Below are 20920 nucleotides of genomic sequence, written 5' to 3'. Positions count from 1 at the left end.
ACCCTAGAAAAATTTTGGAAGAAACTACAAGAAAAAATGACAAAATAAATGAAAAATTAGAAATGACACAAAATCTACAGATAGAAATCCAGAAGATTAATATTAAATTTTCAGAAATAGATAACACATTGAAAGTCCAATAGAGTAGAATCAAATCAATGGAAGACAGAATTAATGAGATTGAAGACAAATACTTGAATGTTTCTTTGGAAAGGGATCAATTAGAAAAAAGATCAAAACAAAATGATGAAAGCCTAAGGTTCACCTGGGATACCATCAAAAAGAATAAACTACTAATCAGAATTCCAGAACAGGAAGAGGCAAATGACACCACAAAAAAAATTGTCTAACATTTGTTGGAAGAGAATTTCCCTGATATGATGAAAGATGAGAATATATCCATTAAGAAGTCCAATGAACCCCAAACAGGACAGACCCCAAAATACAATCACCAAGACATATAATCATCAAACTCACCAAAACCAAAGACAAAAAGAGAGTCCTGAAAGCATGGGAAAAATGAAAAGTTACATATAAAGGGCAATCAATAAGACAGAGCTCTGATTTCTCAGTGTAAACCATGCAGGTGAGAAGGCAATGGGATGGTATATATAAAAACCTGTAAGAGAAAATTTCCAACCAAGAATTATACACCAAAACCAAACTCACTGCTGTCGAGTCATTTCCAACTCATAGCGACCCCTCCTTGGGTTTCTGAGGTGGTATCTTTGTGGAAGAGATTGCCCAATCTTCCTTTTGAGGAGTGGATGGTGGGTTTGAACTGCCAGCCTTCTAGTTAGCAGTCAAATGTCTTAGGCAAATTGTATCTCAACTATGATGGTGAAATTAGGGGATTTTCAAACAAGCAGAAATTAAGGGAATTTTTTAAAACCAGACAAACCTTACAAGAGATACTAAAGGACTCCTTTGAAGAGAGAACCAATAATAGTAAACAACAACTGACCATTAATACACAAGGTGACATAACCCAGAAACCAACACCACTATGGAAGTATCCAAAGTAAAATAAGCTTACAAGATTGTAAACAGGGAACTAGAGACACCAATTGGCAAATGAGGACAACTACAAACCAAAAGGAGTGGAAAAATAGTGTAGTTACAGAACTTCTAAATAGTGAAGAAGTCAAGAGGGTTGTAAGATAGAATGGACTATTCTAAACTGGAGGAGAAAATTGTAAATCACAAGTAATCTCAAAGAAAAATGATAAGCATTCAAATCACAATAAAAAGAAGACAAGCACAAATATTTAGCAAATACTGAAACAATAACAACAAAGGAAATGATAATACCATTCATAAACAAAATGAGCTCAGCACAGAAAATTATATGGAAGAAAGAAACAAAGAACACCACGAAAAAACACACAAGAAATAGACAGCAACAAATTCATGCTTGTTGATAATTACACTGAATGTAAATGGATTAAATGGATCATTCAAGAGACAGAGAGTTGCAGACTGGATAAGAAAACATAACCCATCAATATGCTGTCTATAAGAGACACACCTTAGAGAGAAAGACAAAGATAGACTAAAAACCATAGGTTGGAAAAAGATGTATCAAGCAAATGGCAACCAAAAAAGAGCAGAAGGGGCAATATTAATTTCTGATAAAATTGGCTTTAAGACAAAAACCACCACATTAGACAAGGAAGGACATTATATAATGATTAAAGGATAAATCAAACAAGAAGATATAACTATAATAAACATCTATGCACCCAATAAAAGAGCCCCAAAATACATAAATCAGACTTTAACAGAATTGAAAAGAAAACGGAAGACTCCACAGTCATAGGAGGAGACTTTAATATACCATTTTCAATGAAAGATAGAACAACTGGAAAGAAACTCAACAAAGGCACAGAACAGCTAAATAACAAAATGCACCAGTTTGACCTTATAGAGATCTACAGAATACTTCACCCAACAACATCACAATATATATTCTTTTCCAGTGCACATGGAACATTCTCCATGATAGACCATATGTTAGGCCATAAAGCAAGCCTTAATAAATTGAAAAACATTGAAATACTGCAAAGAATGTTCTCAGGTCATAATGCTATAAAATTAGAAATCAACAATAGGAAGATCAACTTAAAAAGAGCAAACACATGGAAACTGAACAACACCCTCCTTAACAAGGACTGGGTAATAGAAGAAATGAAAAATGAAATTTAAAAACTTCTTGAATCAAAAGAGAATAAAAACACAATATACCCACATTTTTGGGATACAACTAAAGCAGTAATCAGAGGCTAATTTATAGTAATAAAAGCACATATCAAAAAAGGAGAAAGAGCCAAAATCAAAACCTTAAGCCAACATCTCCAACAGTTAGAAAAAGAACTGCAAGAAAATCCTATGGTCACCAGGAGAGGGACATAATAAAGATTTGAGCAGAAATCTATGAAACAGAAAATGAAAAACAGTAGAAAAAAATCAAGGCTGGTAGTTGGTTTATTGAAATGATTAATAAAATTGAAAAAACACTGGCAAATTTAACAAAGGAAAAGAGGGAGAGAATAAAAATAACACGAATAAGAAACAAATTGGGGGACATTACAAGATAACTAACTGAAATGAAAAGAATAATATCAGTATACTATGAAAAATTGTACTCCAACAAATATGAAATTCTGGAAGAAATGGAAAGATTTCTAGAAACATACTACTTATGATAGACCCATGACAAAACAAGAAATTGAACAGGACATAAAGAAATTACCAACAAAACTAAGTCCTGGACCACATGGTTTCACTGGAGAATTCTACAAAATGTTCTGAGAAGAACTGACACCAATCCTACTCAAACTATTCCAAAACGAAGAAAAGGATGGAATCCTCCCCAGCTTATTTTATGAAACAAGCATAACCTTGATACCAAAGCTAAGCAAAGACAACACTAAAAAGGAAAGCAACAGACCAATATCCCTCATGAACATAGATGCAAAAAACTTCAACAAAATCCTAGCCAGTAGACTCCAACAACATATCAAAAAAATAATACTTTATGTCCAAGTGGGGTTCATATCAGATATGCAAGAATGGTTCAATATTAGAAAAACAATCAGTGTCATCCATCACATAAATACAACAAAGGAAAAGAACCACATGATCATATCAATCAATGCAGAAAAGGCATTTCATGAAATCAAAACCCATTCCTGATAAACACTCTCAGCAAAATAGGAATAGAATGGATATTCTTCAACATAATAAAGGGCATATGTACAAAACTAACAGCCAACCTTATTCTCAATGAAGAGAGACTGAAACCATTCCCCCTTGTGAACAGGAACCAGACAAGGATGCCCTCTATCACCACTTCTATTCAACATTGTATTGGAAGTCCTAGTCAGGGCAATAAGGAAGAAAGGGAAATCAAAGGCATCCAAATTGGTAAGGAAGAAGTCAAACTATCCCTATTTGCTGATGATATTACCCTACACTTAGAAAACCCAAGAGACTCAGCAAAAAGTCTACTGGAATTAATTGAGAGATTTAGCATAGTGGCAGGACACAAGATCAACATCCAAAAATCAGTTGGATCCCTCTACACCACCAAAGAGATTGCTGAAAAAAGAAATAAAGACATCAATACCGTTTACAATCACTACCAAAAAAATAAAATACTTGGGAATAAATCTTACAGGGACACAAAAGTCATGTACAAAGAAAACTATAAAAGACTACTTCAAGAAATTACAAGAGATCTACATAAATGGAAGAACATCCCATGCTTGTGTATAGGAAGATTGAACATAGTAAAAATGTCAGTTCTACCCAAAGCAATCTATACATTCCATGCAATCCCAATCTAGATCCTATCAACATTCTTTAAGGATATGGAAACATCAATCACTAACTTTATATGGAAAGAAAGAGACCTCGGATAAGAGAAGTACTATTGAAGAAGAAGAACAAAGTAGGAGGTCTCACACTCAGGGATCTCAAAACCTGCTATACAGCCACAGCACTCAAAACTGCTTGGTACTGGTACAATGACAGATATGTAGACCAATAGAACAGAATTAAGAAGCCAGTAATAGATCCATAGACCTATGGTCAGCTGATCTTTGACAAAGGACTGAAATCCATTAAATGAGGAAGAGATTGTCTGTTTAACAAATGGTGTTGGCAAAACTGGATATCCATTTGCAGAAAAATGAAACAAGATCTGTACCTCACACCATACACAAAAACTACCTCCAGATGGATCAAAGATTTAAATGTGAAACCAAAACTTACAAAGTTCCTCAAGGAAAAAGTAGGGGCAAATTTAGGGACCCTAATATATGGCTCTGGTACTGTAGAGCCTAAGGCACTTGACTGCTAACCAGAAGGCTGGCGGTTCAAACCCACCAGCCACTCCTGGGAAGGAAGGTTGGGCAATCTACTTTTGTGGGGATACTGCCTCCGAAACCCAAGGAGGGGTCACCAGGAGTTGGATACAAGTTGATAGCAGTGAGTTTTAATATATGGGATAAATAGACTATCAAGCATAACCCAAAATGCACAAATAGCAGAAGATAAACTAGATGAATGGAATTTTCTAAAAATTAAATTTTTATTTGCTTCCAAAGATTTCTCTAAAAGAGTAAAAACATAAACCATATATAGATTGGGAAAAAATATTCGGCAATGACATATCTGACAAGGGGCTTATCTCTAAAATTTATAGAAAACTCCAACACTTCAACAACAAAAAGCCAAATAATCCAATTAAAAGAAATACAAATTAAAGCAATAATCTCTGGTGGCTCAATGGCTAAGTGCTCAGCTGCTATCTGAAAGGTTGGTGGTTAATACCCACTAGTGGCTCTGCAGGATATGAGACTTAGTGATCTGCTCCCAGAAAGATTACAGTTTAGGAAACCCTATGGGTCCATTCTACTCTGTCACATTGGGTCACCATGAGTCTGGACTGATGCTACTATACCTAACAACAACAGATAGACAAAACAAAGAATTGGCTAATACCTTGTGTTGGTAATGTTTTGGACAAACTGGCATTTGCGGGAGTAGAAAAAGGTCAAAAATTTGTAAGGAATTTGGCCATAGTTACTGTTAAAGCTTAACCTGCCCAAGATCGTGGCACCAGGACCTCCCATTGGTGGTAAGTGGGCTTGCTGATCTGACACAGAGAGGAGGGCACTCCCAGTTCGGTAATGCTACAGGAGGGAGGGATGGCTCAGGTGATGGAATGGGGATCTGTTCAGAGTGGGTTGGAGTTTCTGGGGCAAGATTAAAGAAGCAGGAATTTACTAGAGACTGAGTACAGTCACTATCATGAGGTCAGAGCATCCCCAGTAACAGATGGAAATATCATACTGGGTCTGGGGGTGTCCTTTTCAGAAAGCAGTGGTCATTCAGAGAAGGGCCACTGCACATTTCATAGCTCCGGTGGCCTAGTGTTTAAGGAACTTAATTGCTAACCAGAAGGCTGGTGCTTCAATCCTACCAGCCACTCCTCGGAAGGAAGGATGGACAATCTACTTCTGTAGTGATACCTCCTTGGAAACCCAAGGAGGTTCGCTATGAGTTGGATACAACTCAACAGCAGTGCATTTGTTTTTTTTTTTCAGTTTTGGTGTGGTCTTCGGAAGAATCATGTTCTCTGTTCCCTTTGCAGCTATTTTGTCTGTGTCTGATCTTGCAGCCTGATACTTCTTTATCATTCTCAGTTGTCATTTCCTTTGTCAGTCTTGGACAGGTTTTTACTCTTAAGCTATCAAATATTTTAGAAGGCACAGATATTTTGACTTGAGTAAGTCTAACCAGATGACTTATTTAGTGGATTCTGATTTAAAGGCACACAAGAATTAGATTAGAGTTGTATTCCATTCCATAGGGTTTTCTTTCTTCTTTTTTTAAATTAAGATAATATTTTATTGTGTTTTTGGTGAAGATTTGCACTGAAGTTTAGCTTCCCACTCAACAATTTCTGTACAAAGTGTTTAGTCACATTGGTTACATTTTTCAAGATGAGCAAAGATTCTTGTTATTTCTGTCTGGTTGTTCTGTTCCATTAATCTAATTTCCCTGCTCCCTTACATTCTCATCTTTATTTTAAAGTAATTGTTGATTATTTGGTCTCACATAGATGATTTTAAAAATTCTTTTGAAAAGTATTTTTTGACTGACTTACTTGACTCAGCATAGTGTCTTCAAGCTCCATCCTTATGTAGAACATATCAACACTTTGTTTCTTCTACTGGCTGAGTAGTATTCTATTGTATGCATATACCACATTTTCTTTATCCATTGATCTGTTGATAAGCATTTACACTGTTCCTACCTTTTGGCTATCGTAAGCACCATACAGTTTTCAACTACAATTTTTCAAAAGTTGATTGCCAGGCCTTTCTTCTGAGGTGCCTCTGGGTGGACTGCCTTCCTTTAGGTTAACATTGGAGTTTGTTAATTGTTTTCAGCACTCAAGGACTATGAGTAAGTTTAGTGCTTGGAAATTATTCTTTGGATATGCATGTAACAGATAGTGTCAGTGCAGTGCTCATATCCTGGTGACCTCATTAGTTCCCATTGCTGAGTCTTCACTTCCCTTGTATGCAGGACAGGCTAGAAGAGCAGGTAATTAATGCCTTGTAGCAGCTGAGCATGTTAGTGTACAGACATTCAGTTCCCTCCAATTTCCTGTGGGATGACTCTTAGGCCTGTGTCTGTGGTCTTCCAGAAGTTAACAGACTGAACTCCACTGCTCACTGATGCACCTGTGCTGCCTTCCTTCCTTCCCATTTTCACTTCCCCACTAGTGGAGCTTCCAGCTCACCCCTAAAAGAACCACATGCATTCAAGCCCCAAATATTTGGTGCAGGGTCTGCTTTTGGGGCAACCAAACTAAGAGATGTATTTGAGTAAGGATGTTCACTTGAATTTTTTTTTTAAATAGGGAAAAAATAGCCACAACCTAAATGTGTGTTGGTAGGAGGATGCTTAAATAAGTTTGAGCTGTTATTGTTCATTGCTGTTGAGTTGGCACCAACACGATGACCTCATGTACAACAGGATGAAACATTGCTTCATCCTATACCATCTTCATAACATTTGGTATGCTTGAGTACATTGTTGCAGCCACTGGGCCTTTTTAGTGCCTTCTAACCTAGGGTGTTCATCTTCCAGCACCGTATCAGAAAATATTTTGTAGTGATCCATAAGGTTTTCACAGGCCAGTTTTCAGAAGTAGATTACCAGGCCTTCCTAGTCTGTCTTAGTCTGGAAGCTCTGCTAAAATCTGTCCACCATGGGTGACCCTGCTGGTATTTGAAATACTGTTGAAATAGCTTCCAGCATCATAGCAACACACAAGCCACCAGAATGCAACAAACTGACAGATGTGTGATGGACTTTGGTGTACATTCCTCAATAGATAATGTTGTTGTTGTTGTTATGTGCCGTCGAGTTGGCCCCGACTCATAGCGACCCCTCCTTGGGTTTCTGAGGCAGTATCACTACGGAAGTAGGATTGCCCAACCTTCCTTCCGAGGAGTGGCTGGTGGGTTTGAACCACCAGCCGTCTGGTTAGCAGGCAAGTGTCTTAGCCACTATGCTACTAGAGCTCCCACAATAGATAATATGATAATATGCTCTGTTAACAATGAGGTACTGGTCTTCCTGTGACCCCTGGCAGCTACAGAAGTTTCAGTAGATCTTAAGCATGATTGGGTGTCCTCCACTGGCTCTGACTACACCAATTATCTGCTCTACTAGTCAGAGCCAGGCCTAGGAATGGGTAGGTTCCTTAACTCAGAGTACTAGGCCCTATGTGATCTGAGCTAGTTGCATCCTTGGGACAGGAAGCAAATCCATCCTCAAACTCATTGCCATCGAGTCAATTCTGACTCATAGGGACCCCTATAAGGTTTCCAAGACTGTAAATCTTTATGGATGGAGACTGCCTCATCTGTCTGTGCAGAGCAATTGGTGGGTTTGAACCACCAACTTTTTTTAGTTAGCAGCCAAATGCCTTAATCCTGCACCACCAGAGTTCTTTATATCTAGTCTAGAACACAAATTATACTATTTGGGATTCACTGAGCTTCTTGAATATGTAGGTCTATGTCTTTTGAGAAATTTTCAGCCATTATCTTTTCAATTATTTTTGTGCTATACTCTTTTGTCTCCATTCTGTGAGTTCATTGAACCCTGAAGCTTTATTGATTTTTTTCTTCATTTTTTTTAACCTATCTCTTGTTCAGATTGGATAATTTGTATTGACTTATCTTCGAGTTCTTGAACTCTTTCCTCTAACATCTCTAATTTGCTATTAAACCCGCCCAATGAGTTTTTATTTTGGTGTTTTTATTTTTCATTTGCAAAATTTCCATTTTATTTTTCTTGATGTCATCTATTTCTTTGCTGACACTTTCTACCTTTTAAATTATTTTTACATTCATTTCTTGGAACATTTTGATAACAGCTGCTTTAACATATTAAATTATTTTTACATTCATTTCTTGGAACATTTTGATAACAGCTGCTTTAACATATCAGAATATTTCAACATCTGAGTCATCTTGGAATTGGTGTCTGTTGATTGTTTTCTCCCATGAGAATTGAAATTTTTCTGGTTCTTATGAATGAGTAATTTTGCATGTTGTTGTTGTTGTTAGGTGTCATTATTGTGTTGGTTCCAATTCATAGCAACCCTATGTACAACAGAATGAAACACTGCCTGGTCTTGTGCCAGCCTCACAATCCTTTCCATACCTGAGCCCATTGTCACAGCCACTTTGTCAATTCATCTAATTGAGGGCCTTCCCCTTTTTCGCTCACCTTCCACTTTACCAAGCATGATATCCTTCTCTAGGGAATGGTCCCTTCTGACAACATGACCAATGTAAGTGAGACAAAGTCTGGCTATTCTCAGTTTTAAGGAGCATTCTGGATGCACTTTGTCCAGGACAGATTTGTTCATTCTTTTGGCAGTCCATGGTTGTGGTGGTTAAGTTTGTGTGTCAACTTGGCTGTGCCTGGTTGAATGGCTAGCCAGCTGGATGTAGTATTCCCCATGATGAAATTGGTAATCAACTCCATGGTGGAATCTACTGTGAGCAGCTGAGTAGCTGCCTTTGGGATATGGTCTGCTTCCTGTATATTAGGAGAAGCCTTGGGAAACGGTCTCTAGTTTATGGCATGCTTGAACCCTGCATGTAGATGTGTCATTGTTCAGCAGCCCGACATGCTCTGTCAACCTTGGGACTTTCAATGGACTTGAATTAGTGGCCTGCCAGGTGGATTGGTAACATCGGGACTGTGCCTTTTTACTTGTCAACCTTAGGCTTGTCAGTCTCAGCAGCCAGCAGCTGTCTGAGTGAAGAAAAGCCTCTAGCTTCAGTGGGCTGGGAGCAGAAGGCAGAGCTCAAACCAAGGTTGAGGGGCTTTTACCCAGCCCCTAGAGCCTGGCACTTTGAATTCAGACTTAAAACCTCCAAACTGTGAGAGAATAAACTCCTGTTTGTTCAAGCCATCCCACTTGTGGTATATTTTTGTCAGAGCAGCACTATGTAACCAGAACAGAATACGGTACCGAGAGAGTGGATGCTGCTCTGATAGATACCTAAAATGTGGAAATGAGTGGAGTGCCTCCTTGACCCGAGACACCAGCAGAGAGACCCTGGCATGTAGCATGAGTGATGGCAGCAGCAGCACCAAGACACTGGCAGAGAGATACTGGCAGAGAGACCAGCATGAGAGATGGCACTAGCAGAGCCCAGAGACTGGCATTAAACAGCAACAGGCTTACCAGCCCACAGAGGAGAAAGCTGGGTGCCATTGGGTAGGTGGCTTCCTGGCTGAGTGGGTTGCCTTCGGGCATTAATTGGTAGAAGAGACCAGCATGAGATGGAGTAGCAGGTTGGCCAGCCCACAGAGCAAGAAAGCTAAGTGTCCTCTGGGCAGGAAGATTTCTGGTGGAATGGGTTCACTTGGGCATTAATTGGCAGAAGTGGAGAGACCAAGGAAATGGGAAGTAGAGCTGCCTTAGCCTCAAGTGTAGAACCATTACCTTTGGGGGTAGAACCACCACAACCCCCTAGGTTTCAAAGAGCCAGACCTTCACCAACTTGGTTCTGGAGTGTGGGGCTGCTTCTTCATGTGAGCTACTGGGTTGGAGCTTTAGCTGCTACCCAAGAGTGAGGGAGCAGGATTACAATGCCCAAGAGGGAGAGGAATGGAGCCCACCCAGCCAAAGGGGTGAGGTCACCACTCAGGAACTAGGAGACTAGAGACACCCAGTGAAGGAGATCTGTACAGATACCACCCATTGAAGATCGGTATAGGTGCCAAGTTGACAAGGGGTGGAATTGTAGTGGTTAAATTTGTATGTCAACTTGTCTGGGTCTGGTTGAGTGGCTGGGGAGCTGGATGTAATATTCCCCATGATGAGAGTGGTAATCACCTCCATGATGGAACCTTCTGTGAACAGCTGAGTCACTGCCTTTGAGATATGGTCTGCTTCCTGTATATAAGGAGAAACCTTGGGAAATGGTCTCTGGCTTATGGCACAATTGAACTCTGCACATAGCTGAGTCATTGTTCAGTAGCCTTCCATGCTTTGTCAATCCTGGAACTTTCAATGGATTTGAATTAGTGGCCTGCCATGTGGTTTGGTAACATCGGGACTGTACCATTTTATTTGTTGACGTTGAGCTCTGGCATTTGACCTAAGGCATTTGACTGCTAACCAGAAGGTTCAAACCTACCAGCCACTCCTCAGAAGGAAGGTTGGGCAATCTACTTCCATAGTGATACCACCTCAGAAATTCAAGGAGGGGTCGCTATGAGTCAGATCTGACTCAGTGGTTTGGTTTTGCCTTGTTAGCCTCAGCAGCCAGGAGCTGCCTGAGTGAAGAGATGCCTCTAGCTTCAGTGGGCCAGGAGCAAGAGGCAGAGTTGAAGCCCAAGGTCGAGGGGCTTTCACACAGCCTGGCACTTTGAACTCAGACTTCTAGCCTCCCAAACTTTCTGTTCAAGCCATCCCATTTGTTGTATATTCTTGTCAGAGCAGCACGAGGTAACCAAAACAATGGTACTTTCAGTATTCTTCACCAACACCACAACTCAAAAGCATCAACTCTTTTTAGTTCTTCCCTATTCATTGTCCAGCTTTCACCCATGGCTTGGGTCAGGCACACCTTAGTTTTCAAAGACACATCTTTGCTCTTCAGCACTTGAAAGAGATCTTTTGCAGCAGATTTTCCCAGTGCAATATACCCTGATTTGACTGGTGCTTCCATTGGTGTTGATTGTGGAACCAATTAATATGAAATCTTTGACAACTTCAATCTTTTCTCCATTTATTGTAATGCTGCTTATTGGTCCAGTTGTGGGGATTTTCATTTTCTTTATGTTGAGATGTACTCTGTACTCTTTGATCTTCATCAGTAAGTGCTTCAAGTCATCCAAAAACTATGTTATGAGACTTTTAAAATTCTATGGACAACGTTGACATTTTCGTATCAGCAGGCAGTTAACCCAGTTGAGTTCAGGTTGCAAGTTCTAAACAGCTGTCTTTGGATTATGGTTTTAATATCAGTTCCATTTCAAAGACTTTTTCACTAGTATTTGGGTATGTGTTGAATGTGTGCCATAGAGTGGCCAGTATGGCTGGATAGTTTATCCCTTAGTTCACTTCTCAAAATATTTTTTACGTTATTTAAGATTAGGTTCGTAGTGGTACAGATCAAGTTTCATCCTAGGGGTCAGTCATGGGCTACACATTTTGCACAATCTCGCCAGTATTTTCTACTCCTCCTCTGCCTGCCCCAAGAAAACCAGTTGCTGTCAAGCTGACTCCAACTCATGGCAACCCCAAGTACATCAGAGTAGAACTGTGCTTCATAAGGCTTTCAATGGCTGATTTTTCAGTAGTAGATCCCAAGCCTTTCTTCTGAGCTGCCATTGGGTAGACTCAAACCTCCAGCTTTTTGGTTAGTGTCCAGGCATGTTAACATTTGTGCTACTCAGGTACTTACTTAGTTCCCTAAAACCAAAAACTAAATCTGTTGCCATCAAGTTGATTCTGGCTCATGGTACCATACTTCCCTTTTATAGTCCTCTGGTCAGAACACTGGAGCTTCAGTTACCTTGCTCTGCCATGCATTTCCATATCTGCACCCAGTTCTGGTGCCAAGTTGCAGGAAGATAGAGAGAAACAAGCCCTCTTGGAACCACAGCTCCTCTGATTAGAGAAAAAGTTTTTCTCCCTCAGTGTTTGATGTGCCTTCAGATTCCAGTGCCACCTGTGTTGCTGACATTGCTGCCACCATTGGATTGCCTGGTGCCTGGGACTAGAGAAATGAGAAAACAAAAATAAAAGAGTACTTATCCCACTCACCCTGAACTTTACAACTCTCCTTTCCTGCTCCTTGAGCTAGTACCAGAGGGCTTCTAGAGTTCTCTGTGTTCCCACTCTAGTGTCCATTTCTGGGTTTTTGGTTGTCTTGGAGACAGGATGGGGGATACCAGGGAAAAACAAATGATGAATTCCTAAATGGCTTAGTGGTATTTCAAATTCTAATCTTCTGCTCAAATTTTTCTGGTACTATTTATTTTCAGAGCCCTCAATAGCTGCTCGATACATTCTGTCCAAGTATGACAGTTGCCTTCATTGGGTCAGTCAGAGTATCATGTGTTTACTCCATATTATCTGAAACTAGGATGCCTCTTCTTATATTTTTAAAGCTGTTTTTCACTTTAAAAAAATTCTACATCCAAGGGAGTCTGTGTTCTGGGACTTCAGGCTGATCTTCCTTCCTCAGGGTAATGACTATGCCCAGAGAATGTAGAGGGATTTTTTTCCTTTCCTCTTCTCTCCTCCCTTCTCCTTTCCTCTCCTCTTTTCCTTTCCTTTCCTGTTGCATCCTTCTTCTCATTCCTTCTGCACTGAATATCTTCCCTTCCTTTGTCTCCATGTGCCTACAAGCAACTGAGCCCATCTCCATCTCCCACCAGGGAACCAGGGATGGTCTCTGAAGCAGGTCAATTTGTGCAAACCACAGCTTGTCTGTGCACATGCAAAGATGGGCTGCCTTCCTCAAGCCAAGCAAATAACAAATCATCAGGAGATTGTGCTGAGACTATGAGAACAAGAATGTCTTCTTCCACAGGTACTTCCTGAAAAGCCCTCATTCTCTCTTTGGACTAGGGGGAGGATGGATATGAGGCTGGGTCAGTGTAGCCATTCTGCTTGCAGGGATTAACAGTTAGAAGCTGGGACAAAGTTAGACAGTTGGAAGGTGAACCCAACCCAGAGGAACAAAATAAAGAGGAGGACTGGAGGCATGCCCTTCTAGTTGGGATCAGCAAGACTAAATCTTCTGTTCACGAATTCCCCAGTTTAAGGAAGTGTGGCAGATGTTGCAGATGCTCCACATGTGTCTTCCAAATACTTGCTACAAAGGCCTCCCACTGTGTCCACATGTGTTTTTTCCTGAGTGCTTTTTCTGACCACAGGCCCCTTTGTTCATGAATGGAATAGGCCAAAAATACCAGGTAATTTATACACCTGGGAGCAGCCATTGGTAAATTACAGACTTGTTGTTGTTGTTGTTGTTATGTGCCATCAAGTCAGACCCAACTCATAGCGACCCCTCCTTGGGTTGCCGAGGCAGTATCACTATGGAAGTAGATTGCCCATCTTCCTTCCGAGGAGTGGCTGGTGGGTTTGAACCGCCAGCCTTCTGGTTAACAGTCAAGTGCCTTAGGCACTATGCTACCAGAGCTCCCAAATTACAGACTAGAACTGAGAAATTCAATACCCTAGCTTCTTTGTCACTTAGATGAGACATTCCTGAGGCATGTACTATACATTGTCTCCGAGAAGTCCCCTGTGAGTTGATCTCTAATTGCACACAGCAGTAACTTGTTTCTAGATACACTCTGAACTGGCTTCTTTCCCTTCCCTCTCCACTCACCTCCCCCCTCTATTGCCTGTGCTTCCCAGACACCCAAAGCACCTGTTGTGTGAATTACCCCACATGCAAGTATTGACAGACTATGGACACGTCACCTATCTGAGAAAGGACAGACCTAAAACTTGGCCAGGTAGACTTTTGTTAAGCCATAAATGCCTCATGGTGCAATGCATTGGCAGTTAGGAGCTTCAGTGCTGCCACTTGGGAATATCACTTAGCCTTTCTCTGAATCTCAGATTTCTCATTTCTGTAGAGATGATGTTGGTGTGTAGTTACCTGCAAAGATACTTCCAGCTGTAATAACGTGTGCTTCTTTTTCAGAAGCAACCAGGTATGTTCCTGTTGCTGAATCTGGGCATTTAAGTTATAGCATTGCACCAGAATACACTCATTGCTGCATTCTATATGAAAGCTACCCCTAGTGCTGGGACAGTGCTCAGCCCTGAACAGCCCCTTTCCCTCCTTGATTCATCTTCATTCATCTTCACTTGCCAAGGGGACTGCCGTGTCCCAGGCTTATTTGTTGTTTTTAAAACTTATTTTAAAAGAATAGCAGACTTATAGATATGTTGTAATTACAATATAGATAACTTTTTACCCTAAAACATTTGAGAGGAAGTCACAACAGGATGCCTCATCACCATGGATATGTTAATGATTCCTATATACAAGGATATTCTCCTGAACAGTCACAGACTTCAGGGAATTAATACAGATACATCATTCCTGTCTGATCTCCAGGTCCCACCCAAGTGTCGCCAGTTACCTTCATAACAAAAGGATCCCATTCAGAAACATGTGCTGTACTGTTCTTCAGTCTAGAATATTCCTCAGCCTTTCCTTGACTCTCATAGCACTGACACTTTTGAAGATTGAGGCATTTACATTTAGCATTTCTCTGCATTTGTTTTCTTCTCTGTGGATGTTAGGACAACACCCTGCAGGGTGTGACCCAGAGTAGAGACCTCTTTCTGTGCCACAGCCTTCCTAGGGCTCCACTCTTTTGAGTTCTGGTCAAGCCTGAGAAAGGGAGTCTCTGCTCTTCCTGTCAGTGCCTCACAAGCTGTCTTGATCTTTCTCAACTTATAAAATAGTAACAGTCAGACCCATTGAGAGTTAAGGAATAGGAAGGTACTTGTAGCAAATATGTTTGTTCACTGGTTCATAATCCAAGGGACAAGATCACAGATGTCAGACAGGGCAGGAACAGTGGCTGGCCAGCGCTCCTCTGGATCCCTTAGGCATTAAACCACAGGTACAGCTTAAACCACACCTGTTTGTCTTCCAAAACCCACCATATGCTCAAAGACTGATGATAAAATCTGGATCAGGATTGCATTGTATCTGTAGATCACTTTGGGTCATATTGCCATTTTCTCAATATTAAGTCTTCTTATCCATGAGTATGGTATAATCTTCCATTTATGTAGGTTTCTTGTTGTAGTGTTCTGTAGTTTTCTTTGTATAGGCCGTTTGTGTCTCAGGCTAAATTTACCCCTAATTATTTCATCTTTTGGATGGCTATTGTTTTCCTGGCATCCTTTACAGATTTCTCTTTGTAAGTATAGAGGGATCTGACTGATTTTTCATATTGATTTTTTTACCTTGCCATTTTGCTGAATCCTTCATGTAATTCCATTAGTTTTCTTGTTGAGTCAATGGGGTTTTTTATGTATAGCATCATATCATCTTCAAATACGGATAATTTTATACTTCTCCTTTGCCAATTTGGATGCCTTTAATTTCCATTTCTTGCCTTATTGCTCTGTCTAGGACTCCAATACAATATTGGATACAGGGCATTCTTATCTGGTTCCCATCCACAAGGAGAATGTTTTCAGTCTTTCTCCTTTGAGAATAATATGTTACCATTGGCTTTGTGTATATGCCAACTATATACAATTATAGGAGGAATTTCCCTTCTATTCCTAATCTTCTGATGGTTTTCTATCAACAAAGAATGTTAGATTTTGTCAAATGCCATTTCTTCAGGGATAGATATGATTATGTGGCTTTTTTCCTTTGTTTCATTTATGTGGTGGATTACATTGATTGTTTTTCCAATGTTGAAACATCCTTGCATACCTGAAATAAATCCCATTTGGCCATGATGTATTATTTCTTTTTATTTATTGTTGGATTCTATTAGCTAAATATTTGTTAAGAACTTTTGCATCTATGTTCATGAAAGATACTGGCCCATAATTTTATTTTTTTTAGTGGTGTTTTGCCTGGCTTTGGTGTTAGGATTATGCTTGCTTCATAGAATGGGTTCAGGAGTATAACATCTTTTTCTATATTCTGGAATAGTTTGAGTAGAATTAATGTCACCTACTCTTTGAATGTAACAACAACTCTTTGAATGTTTAGTGGAATTTGACAATGTATTTCAATTTTCTACCCCAGATTGTGTTGGTTTGGGTATGTAGCATCTTTCCAGGAATTTGTCCATTTCTCATAGGTATTCTTATAGGTATTGTAAGGAGCTCTTGTAGCACTTGACTGCTAACCAGAAGACTGGCAGTTCAAACCCACCAGCCACTCCTCTGAAGGAAGATGGGGCAATCTACTTCCATAGTGATACTGCCTTGGTAACCCAGAGAGGAGTCGCTATGAGTCGGGACCAACTCGACAGCACATAACAACAACAAGAACAATATAAGTATTCAGATTTGTTGCAGTACAGTTCCGTACAGTATTTTGTTATTAACCTTATAATGTCAGTTCATTCTGTTGAGACATTCCTCTTTCATTTCTTATTGTGTTACTTGCATTTTCTCCTTCTCCTTTGTTAAATTTGCTGGTGGTTTGTCAACTTTATTAATCTTTTCAAAGAAACACATTCTAGCATTGTTGATTCTTTCTATTGTTTTTCTGCTTCATATTTTTCTGTTCTAATCTTTATCATTTCCTTTCTTCTGGTGACTGTAGGCTTATCTATCTATTTATTTATTATTATTATTATTATTTTTTACCCGACAGGAGATTTTATTAAAGAGGTGAAAGGGCACCTGCACTGAGGAAGGACAGAAGAAGAAGAGGAGGAAGAAGAAGAGGAAGAAGAGGAGGAGAGGAAGAAGAGAAGAAGAAAGAAAGAGGAAGAAGGGAAGAAGAGAAGAAGAGAGAGGAAAAAGAGGGGAGAGGGTGGTCTTATATAGACCTGGGGTTAGGAGGTTGTACATCAGAGCTGGGGGAAGAGGTCTTAACCTATCAGAGGGTATGTTGCCTTTTAAAATTCGCGCCTTGCAGGAAGCTCAGTTTCTACCTCCTTTAACTGAATTATGACCTTGGGTGGGGCAGCAGGGAATGAAGAAGAACCCGGAAGAGCCACGCAAGATGGCGTGGCATATCTCTAACATTGCCTCCTCTTTGGTTTTTTAAAAGGAAAAAAAGAAGGGCCCGCTTTTGTGGGAAAAGGGGCAAAGGTCAAGCTTCTAGAGCTGCTTCCTGCTGGTGAGGGGCGCGGCGTCTTTGGAAGCGGGGCCTTCCAGTCTATACATGCTCTGGAGTTTGTCTCTTGTAGTACCAAAACCAGTTTTCTTTTGCTTCAACTTCAGAGATGCTGTGTTGTTTTGCCTGGTTGGTGATTTGTAGTATGTAGAGATCCTCGAAGAAGAGGCTTCTAAAGGTGTCGACTCTCAGGGGTTGGCTGGACATGTTTGGCATCTGGTGTTCTGGGACCTGTAAGACAGGCTGGGTTGCAACGATTAGGGGAGGGAAGCAAGAACAGGGAAACAGTGGAGCCTAGGTGGCCAAGGTATCTTATTAGTTGGGTGGTCTCCATGAGCGCAAGGGAATCTCTTCCAGGTCTTTGGCTTGAAGGATCATTTGGTTTGCTGTCTGTCGCAAAATTTGGGTAGATATCTGGCGGACCTGTTTCTGGCGTTGGTACCTGCCTGAGTATTGTAGTCCCATTTTGGGTCTTGATCGGGGACAGCGTCTGTGCCTGCTGGGTGATGATTGTTTGTGAGGTGTTCTTGATCTGCATGGGCATGGGCCTGCTCCAGCACTCTTTTGTTCTCCTCAGGGACAAGTGAATGGGTTAGGACAACAAAAAATATCATGATAGGTTAGCTGGTATGATTGTGTCAGGAGTTGAAATTGTTTGATAAAGGTTGCAGAGTCAAAGTGAAAGATCCAAGCCTAGACTGAATGAAAGCCAGCTCAGCCATTGGAAAAGGGATATGGACTTGAACAATTCCCTCAGCTCCGGCATCCTCTTGCAAGGGCGCCATCATGTAGGCAGACTGAGAAACTTCAGGGTCAGATGACTTCTGGGCCTTGGAGCGACTGATGGGTGGAGTTGGCATGCAGGGAGGGGTGGAGGGAAAAGGAGGAGAAGGGGAAGGAGTGGGAGGCTCTTGTGGGCTTGGGGGGGGATGAGTGAGGAACTAGAGCCTGGGGTGGAGCTGCTTGTGGCTCTCCCTGATAAGGGGGAAGATCATCTGTTGGTCGAGATGGCCGCCAGACTCAAAGGGGAGGGGATTGTTGATTAGCTAGCTAGCAGAGGGAAGGTTGACTATGGAGAGAAGAAAAGCCTTGAATTAATCTCCGGCCATTTTCCTTGGCACTCACAAATGTTATACAGGTCTCGAATTAGACCAGATTCAATTGAGCCTTAAGCCGGCCAAACGTTTTGGTTGTCCAATTTATATTGGGGCCAAAGTTGAGTGGACAAACATATGAGACACTTGGGCTTTAAATCTAAGCCTTCAAGGTTCCGTAACAAACACCCCAGGGGAGAGTCTGCGGGTATAGAGGATCCAGAGCCCATGGTGACCAGAAGCAAGACAAAGGGCAGCGCCTATAACTTAAGACGTTTCTCAAAGTTCAGATCGCGTGCCCCAGCTTAGGACCCGGTCCTAAGTATGGAAGCCTAGGCTCCTCGTGGAGGCGTCCCACCATGGGGAGAGGGCTTGAAAATGGGGGCCACACCACCTTCTGAGGCGTCCCTGCAGCAGGTGGGGGCGGAACAGACAAGTCCCGAACTTGTCCCAGTGAGTCCTGGACTCATGGTGGGGAGACACAAAACCTGGTACCTGGTTTGCGCTCTGGAGTGGAGTCTTGTTTTTCTAGTCACCAGGACTTAGGACTCAGATACCCGAGCTGTCGTTAGAGGACTTACCCAGGCTGGGGCGAAGGTGATGATTTGCCAGTGTTGTTTGCTGGGAAGGCGCCAGGGAAGATGGTCGCAGGTGCTGGGGGGCAGGTCAGAGTGCCAAGGAAATGGGGGGTTCTGGACCCTCCAATGAGGAATCGGGGCACCAGCAATCCTGCTTCTGACACCAATGTTAGAGCTCTGTCAGCACTCAACGACCACGCCACACACCAGGTACCTGACAGGAGATTTTATTAAAGAGGCGAAAGGGCACCTGCACTGAGGAAGGACAGAAGAAGAAGAGGAGGAAGAAGAGGAAGAAGAGGAGAAGAGGAAGAAGAGAAGAAGAAAGAAAGAGGAAGAAGGGAAGAAGAGAAAAAGAGAGAGCTGTAGGCTTATTTTTGCCATTCATTTTCTAGTGGTTGGAGATGTTTGGTTCCTTCTTTTTTGATGCATGAATTTATTGCTATAAATTGTCCTCTGAGCATTGCTTTTGTTATGCCCCAAAGATTCTGGTACCTTGTGTCTTCATTCTCAATTGATTCAATGAATTTTTTTATTTCATTTTGTGAGTTTCTCCTATTATCCAGTAGTTTTTAAGCAGTGTATTATTCAGTTTCTATGTATTTATTTTTTCCTTTCATTTTTCTGTTGTTTTTTATTTTATAGCATTGTGATCTGTGTAGAACTTTGCAGTATTTTGATGTTTTTAAATTTATTGAGGCTGCTTTGTGGCCTAACATATGGTCTATTCTGGAGAATGTTCCATGTGCACAGGCAAAAAAGTATATTGTGCTGTTGTTGGGTGGAGTATTCTGTATATATCTATGAGATCTAATTGGTTGATTGTGTTCTTTAGATCTTCTATAACTTTGTTGAGTTTTTTCTAGTTCTGTCTTTCATCGAATGTGGTCTATTAAAGTCTCCTACTATTATTGTGGATTTCTTCTCAATTCTATTAAAGTTTGATTTATGCATTTTGAGGCTCTTTCATTGGGTTTGTAGATATGGTTATGTCCTCTCGTTGGGTTGATCCTCTAATCATTATCTAATGTCTTTGTATCTTTTGCTGTTTTTTGCCTTCAAGTCTATTTTATTAGAAACTAATTTTGCCACTTCCACTCGTTTTTGGTTGCCATTTGCTAGATGTATTTATTTGCAACCTTTAATTTTTAGCTTTTTTAAAAAAAATGTTTATTGTGATTTGGGTGAAAGTTTACAGAGCAAATTCATTTTTCATACAGCATTTCATACACATTTTGTTTCATGACATTGACTGCAATTCCCCACAATGTAAATGCTCTCTTCCCACTTCCTCCCTGTAGTTACCTCTTCCCTGTGTCCTTCTTTCCTATGCATTCCTGCCCATTCCTGCTCCCTGAGCTATCTCCCTGTGCAAATATTGCCCTTCTGTTCTCCCATGATTAATCTTTCTAAGGAATGTATCTACCTGAAGTAAATTTTTTACCCTATATGCCCATCTATTTTATGGCTGGAAACCACGGGAGTGAGTTCAATTCCAGAACTGAAGGGTAACTAAGGCTATAGTCTCAGGGGCTCTATTGGACCAGTAAACCTATTTTATTTATTTTTTAAATGATTTTGAGTTTTGTTCCATATTGTTCTCCCACTCTGTCTAGGATCTCCTGCACTGATCCTTTTCCTAGTGGTTGACTGTGGTAGCCTGGCACCATCTAGTTTTTCTGGTTGCATGGTCATATAGGCTGAGGTTTGCACGGTCCACTAGTCCCTTGAACCAATTGTTTCTGTGCATCTTTGGTTTTCTACATTCTTCTTTGCTCTGGACAAGGAGAGACTCATTGTTGCACCTAGATGGCCACTTGCAAGCTTTTAAGACCCC

This window comes from Orycteropus afer, unplaced genomic scaffold, assembly GCF_000298275.1.
Source record: "Orycteropus afer afer isolate SDZICR_OR568_19922 unplaced genomic scaffold, OryAfe1.0 scaffold00594, whole genome shotgun sequence".
NCBI lineage: Eukaryota > Metazoa > Chordata > Mammalia > Tubulidentata > Orycteropodidae > Orycteropus > Orycteropus afer.
This window is presented reverse-complemented; position numbering follows the sequence as displayed.